Source organism: Cavia porcellus, unplaced genomic scaffold (genome assembly GCF_034190915.1).
Source record: "Cavia porcellus strain 051 isolate PalLab524CR breed Dunkin Hartley unplaced genomic scaffold, mCavPor4.1 scaffold_1, whole genome shotgun sequence".
Taxonomy (NCBI): domain Eukaryota; kingdom Metazoa; phylum Chordata; class Mammalia; order Rodentia; family Caviidae; genus Cavia; species Cavia porcellus.
Window position 1 is genome coordinate 189710780 of NW_026947484.1, and position 7005 is coordinate 189717784.

Sequence of the window (7005 nt, forward strand, 5' to 3'; positions counted from 1 at the left end):
TGGAAACAGTAAATTAGAAAAACAAAAACACCTCTGGAGTTCAAAATAAATCATAAAACAGTGTGCGCTGGCCCCAAGTCTGAGATCTTTTATCCTTGTAAAGGTGTTCCATGTCTGCATTTTCCTATTTACCAAGAAAAGTGATGCTTTGCAGTTAGTTTTTAAACCAGTTTTATTAATGAATACTTGCTATAAGTAAATATTTTAAGCATACCGATAGATGAGTTTTAACAGATGGCTTTAAATCACTTGTCCACCACCACAATCACGACAGAGAACGAGTTCATCATTTCAAAGTTTCTCTGAGCCATCGCGTTCCTTCCTGCTGGCCCCTGCAGCACTGGCCTTTGCAGCACAGCCTTTTCTTTTCCAGGACGCCATGTAAATGGCATACACAGTACGTGGTCTTTTCGGTCTCACTTCTTTCACTTAGCAGAGTGCTTCTGAGAACCATCGGTGTTGTTGTGCCCGTTTGCAGTCAGTTCCTTTTTGCTGCCAGGGTAGAGTGTATGGACATTCACGGTTTGTTATGCAACTCACAGTTAATGCACATTTACGTCATTTCCAGTTGGGAGCTGTGATGAATCAAACTCCTAGAAACAGCCCCATCCGGGTCTTTGAGTGGTTAGATGTTTTCCTTGCATACACACTTATGGGTAGAATTGCAAGTTGTAGGTAAGTGTAGACTGAAACACCAAAACCGTTTTCATAAGTGGTTTCACCATTTTGGCTCCTCACTCTTGTCCACCCTCTGCCCCCCCGCCCAGTAATGTATAAGTGCTCCATTTGCTTTGCATTCTCTCAGTGTTTATCATTGTTAGCCTTTCTTATGTTAGTTATTCTGTGGATGTGCAGGGATATCACAATGAAGCCGTAATTTGCATTTACACAGGACTAACATACTGAGCACTTTTTCATGTATGCGTTTGTCCTTTACATATAATCTTGGGTAAAGTATCTATTCTTTGGGTAAATTTTTACCCAAAACATATCAGGAAGTTCTCAGAAGTCCCTGGGGAGCTTCCTTCTAGCAAAGAAATTAGGAAGTTGGCTTTATTTTAAATAATTAATTTTTCAAAAATAATCCAAGGCAGAGGGAGTTCAAGAATTCACCCCATCCCCTGGATATAATTGAATTTCAAGAGAATGGAGGGAGAACAGAGATGACATGGGTTGGTTACCCTTTAGTACAGTGCTTCTTAGCCATGGAAAGAGGTCACAGTACCTGAAGGCAACATATAGATACAAAATTTGGCAGATGATTTTGGACTTCTAAAAGCCACATTGTGGGCAAATGTCCACAATGGCCCTGGTAGCCAGGTGCCGTGACACATGCCTATAATCCGAGGCTGAGGCAAGAGGATTGCAAATTCAAGACTAAACCTAGTCTGAGCAATTTAGCCACTAAGGGAGACCTTATCTTTAAAAAAAATGGCTGTGGATGTAGCTCAGTGGGAAGCCCTGGGTTTAATCTGCATTACTATGAAACAAAGAAACAAAGGCTGTCCTGGGGAAAGCATGCATCCTGGAGCCAAAGAGGACAGTTTTCAAAATGGGCAGAACTGAGTCAAAGGTATTCTTCCTCAGTAAAAAGCCAGGCTCATCTTTTCATTTCTGGACAGTGGAGGCAGGGATCAGGAGCATATGGCTCTGTCCTTCAGGAGAGGTGGTGTCATGTTTCCCATACCAAAGATGAGAGAGAGAGAGAGAGAGAGAGAGAGAGACCGAGACCCTGAGCACTCTGCTGAGGTGGCTTCTGGGGTAGGCGAGGTGGATGGACAGTAAGCTGCAGTCTGACTTCATGCGCAAGAGGAGAGTCCTGGAAAGGGACAGCAAATATCCTGGAAGGAAATGGCCCTGTTGCCAACTTACCTGGGGCAAGAAGGATGGAAATATTTCCAGTGGGAAACCTCCTGCCAAAGCCCTTCATGCACTTTTGTCTACACCTGGGAACCTGTTCCTTTGGAGAAAACCACGTGAGAGGAAAACACGAGACACTGATGCTGGCAGACAGGCCCAATATCACGGGTGCAGTTGACTCTGCCTCCCCTTCTTCCTCGTCCCAGTTCAGCAAGCACAGTTCAGAAGAAGGATGAGACACTGCGGAAACATAATTGTAGAGTTCTTTTTTCTTTTTTCCCTTACCAGATAGTTTTTTGGGTTTTTTTGATCTTTGCAATACAGTCCAACAAGGAAATATTCCTCATCCTCTCTCTCAGAGCCTTAAACTACAGATACCAGGAAACATTGCAAATGTTCCCTCCAGAATTTGAGTGGCAATTTGGGAGACCTCTAAGTGCTTATATCCCATCTGAATTCATCTGTTTCTTCTCTATAATGTTTCCAATATATATTGTTCCAATGCTCCCCATTTCCAACATACACTGCTGCGTGTGTGAGTGTGTGTCTCCAGTACACATTGTGTCCAACATATATTGTTTCTTATACATATTGTTTCCAAATGAAAACACAAACTATATGGAAAACTCTCCTTTCTAAATGAACCCCAGGGACTTGATTCTCCAGTGTCTCTCTCTTCCTCAAAGCTACCACCTCAGAGTGATTTCTCTTATAGCTGAGGTTTCATTCAGATCACTTTATTTTTGTCTCAGGTATATTTTGGTGGAATCATAGCAAATAATTCTGCATCTCGATTCCCTTGTGAATAGCTTGAAAAGAGCTTCCATTTTATTCATCTTTATTCTCTGAGCTATTTTATTGCAAATGATTTTTGATTGCTCCTTTTTGAAGCTCAATCACATGTTCAGAGTTGTTACAGCTGAAACCCAGGCTTATAGGTGCTTTTTACTTAAGTAAGGTCAGGAAAAATAGATCCATGACAAAAGCAATCTTTGGGTTGATCTACTTTTAGTTAATCATTACATCATACTTGCTCTCTGTCTCATCAGTTATTGCCTCATGAACAAATGCAGAGAAATTTCTAGACAGCTGCATTTGTTTTAACTGAGTAAGGAAAAAAGGAAAAGCAAAACACAGAACAAAGGGGAGAGATTGCTGGAGCCCTGCTAGCGTTCAGGCCCTGGGAGAGCTTAGGATGTGCTGATCAAGCAAAACCCCCTAAGCTGCCCACAAAGGCCTCCAAGGTGAGTCAGCTGAAAGGGACTAATCCCCAGGAGGGACTGATCACTGAAGCTTTAGAGGCCACACAGCCATCGAACAGTAGAAAATGAGATAATGAAAGCTTAAGGCCATACTGTGCACAGAACGGTCACGGAATCAACAGCGTGGGGTCTTGGCTGTCTGAGAGGTCATCTTCACCCTCCTGAGGGTTGTAGGTCATTCATACTATTCAGCCTTAGTCAAGGTCCCCGAGCGAGGAGGACTCCACTGATGTGAACATTAGGAAGCGTCAGTAGGCCCAGGGTTGAGAGGGACAACCAGTGGGGAAACTACACAGTATTACTGATTCTGTAGTAGTCAATAAGCCTGCTGGCACAAAATCATATTATGATAGTTGCTATGGGGGCGGAGGTGGGAAGAACCCACATGGAAGGTGATGAGCACAGATTGGCTGCTCTGAAATCAAAGAGCTGATATGTCACCAAGGAGTGTGTGTTCACATAACACAGATAGGGTCATTACATGCTGTTTGACCTGGGACTGGAGTTAATTGTGGGCGTTGCACTGAATTCCAAAGCCCTTTGGCTCCGGTTCTGGCCTTAGATTCACTTCAGTAACAGAGTTAATTTGAATGAGATCAGGCAGGTTCAGTGTGGTGGTCACCAGACACCGTTAATGCAATAAGTAGCAAGAGTCTTCCCTGGAGGCTGTTTGAACAGTTTTTTCCCATCATGGGTGCTCAGGGAGCAATGTCTGCTGCAGGTGAACTTTGGACACTCATGAGGCTATTTTTAGTTGTCACAATGATCCAGGACACCTCTTGTCATTTAGTGGGCCAAGGCTGGATGCTTACAGTCTTTCCCCCTTACAGAGACATTTACCTGATTCCAACCGATGTATTTAGCTGATGATTTATGTAGGTGACAAATCTGTCTTATGTAGAAGCACGAATAGCTCTTCCCATGACTTTACAGTGCATTTTTATGCAATTTGTTTCTATGTAGATTTCATTATAAAAGGGAGCTAGCAAATATTTGTCATAAAAGGATACTGCTGGGTCATAAAGATTCACAGGACAAGCTGAGCAATACAGTCCTGTTTATACCAATGGGCAAAGGGATACGTGTATTTATCCTTATTGGAATTCCCCATCACCCACTACAAAATGACCTTTCTTGCCCTAGCACTCACATCAGTTGAGGTGGTTAAAAGTCAGGGATCTTCAGATTAACATACCCCAAAACTATAGCTCCCCCACTGTAAGGACAAGAGATAATCGTCCTATCTTCCTCTCAATTTTTTCTACAACCCCTTGCATTTAATTTACTTTTGTTTAAAACTAGAACCCTTGCTTTCAGCAGCAACTTCCTTAAAACAGGTTGTTTTATATTTGTAGTTAAAGAGTATTCTAAGTCCTGAGGGCTAGATTTGGCTGAGAAGAATTTGCAAGCTTTGGGCCAAATAAGACAGGAGGGATTTTCTTCTTCTTAGAGTGTTTAATCTGAGAGTGACACAGTAGGTCAACACTAACCTGGCTTTCCCTTCCCTCTGTACAGCACATGTTCCTGAACATGTGTCTGAAGGTTAAATTATAAACTCCTTGTAAGTATCACTGCCATTATGAGAACTCTGTTCATAAAACAATAAACACATCCGCAATGTCTCCCTAATCATGATGACTGCAGAGCTCCAGCAGCTGGCATGCACAGGCTTCCAATAAATATTTGTAAAAATTAAGTAAATGAGTGAAAGACTCAAGTCCATCCATTTTTACTACACCACACCATCCTAGTTGTACACCTGATGAATGAAATGAAAGATTTAAGAACAAAGAAAAGTATAAGGATTGAGAAAAACTTTGACTATTATTAAAATTATATAATAGTTATTATATTATTAATATTTGATAATTATATAATAATAAAATTGTATAATATGGATTAGCAAATATCTTACACCAACTCTGGGTAGCAATTGTAGATCGGTGTGTTTGTCATCTTGGGATTATAGACATCATAGCCTTGGTGCCTTATAAATAACAAGTTTATTTCTTACGTTTCTGGAGACTGGGAGTCCATGGTCTGGGTGCTTGGTCAGGGCCTGGAGAAATCCCTCTGCTAATTTCTCCTTGTATCCTCACTTAGTGACCAATGTGCTGCAGAGCTCCTGAGGTCTCCTTATAAGGGTCTGGTCCCATTCATGAGGCCTCCACTCTCATGGCCAATATCATCTAAAAGGTCCCGCCTCCCTTTCACATCACTCTGGAGGGCTGAGACAGGAAGATCACGTTTGAGTCCTGTCTGGGAAACTTAGTGAGATCCTGTCTCAAATTAAAAAATGGAAGCAGGCTGGAGATGTAGCTCAATGAGAAGGCCTGAGTTCACCTCCAGTACAAGAGAAAAATCAACTGTATAAAATATAGTCAATGAGAAAAAGGAAGCCATGGACAAAGAACGACAGGAAATAATCGAAATAATATACGGGGCTGGGGATTTAGCTCAGTGGCATAAGCGCCGGGCTGGCAAGCGTAAGGTCATGAGTTTGATCTCCAGTACAAAAAAGAAAAAAAAAAACATAATACATGAACAAAGAATATCAATAGAGATAGAAATTAGAAAAAGGAACCAAACTGACATTCTAATGATGAAAAATATAACTAGCATAAAAATTTCACTGGAAGCATTCAAAAGCAGATTTGAGCAAGTGGAAGAAGGAGTCTGTGAGCCTGAAGATGTGTATGTTGAAATTTTCTAATCTGCAGTTTGTCCCTCCAGTGAGCTGGCAGAAGCCATGTGAGTCCCAAGAGGAGAAACAAGAAGCCAGTTTGCCCTTCGTGTGAGCCAGTTAGCATGGAGGCTGGGAGACAGGGACACTCCCCTCCTGTTGTTAGCAACTAAGGTATAACAAAACCTTAATGCTTGCATTGTTTGAGTGACTTTGCAGGCCTAGAGCCTGTAGTCTGAGCATCTGTTGAGAGGCTAACAATATGCAATATTTCAAATATGGGAGATTTCCTTCTATCTTGTTTTTGAAATCCAATATTGTTCTGTTTTGTTTTATTGTTTTTTATTCAATGTTCTGTTTTGATTGGTCTTATTCTGTTCTGTTTTGTTTGATTGTATTATGTCTGATGGTGTGGGCAGCAATTTTGAAGATAACAAGAGGCATTAAGATAGCCATTGTTGATTTCCTGTTATCGTGTTTTGAAGTCCTGTATCACTTGCACTGTTTTATCTTGATTGGTTTCACTCCATTTTATTTTGTTTGGTTTTATTCTCTTTAAAATAAAATTTAAAAAATGAATTGTGTAATATGAGAAACTGAAAGAAAAAAGAATGAAGAAAAGTAAACGAATCTTAAGGGGACTGTGGATCAACATACATATCATGATAATTTCAGAAAGAGAAAAGGAAAGAAATACTATTTGAAAAATAATGCCGGAAAGCTTCCAAAATTAATTAAGTTACAGAGATTCAATTTTTGCCAAGCTTTAAAGGAACGTGACTTTTGCCTAAAAGACAACACTTCCCAGCCCCCTTTATATAATAGCAAGGTCTACTTTAGTTCCAACCATGTTGCTTGGAAACTGGAAGCAAGGATTGCTTTTCTTTCTGTGAATAAATAAACACCAAGAAAAGTGAAGTGGTGACAGGTAAACAAACACCTGTTTCTTCTGAAAATAACTCCATCTCCTCTTCTTCCTTTTGGAGTTTAATGTAAGGAGAGAACACTGGTAATTTCCACAGCTGTCATTCCTCCCCTCAGTTATAAGAATGGGACTCCATTTTATTCAAGGCAGAAACTCACTGAACTAAACGTCTAAAATTTCTAAGCTCTCCTGCAGCTAAAACTGATCAGACTACGTGGAGGGTACTGTAATGTGAAACGCAAGTGTGAGACTTTGCGGAAGCTTCCCAGAAGGGA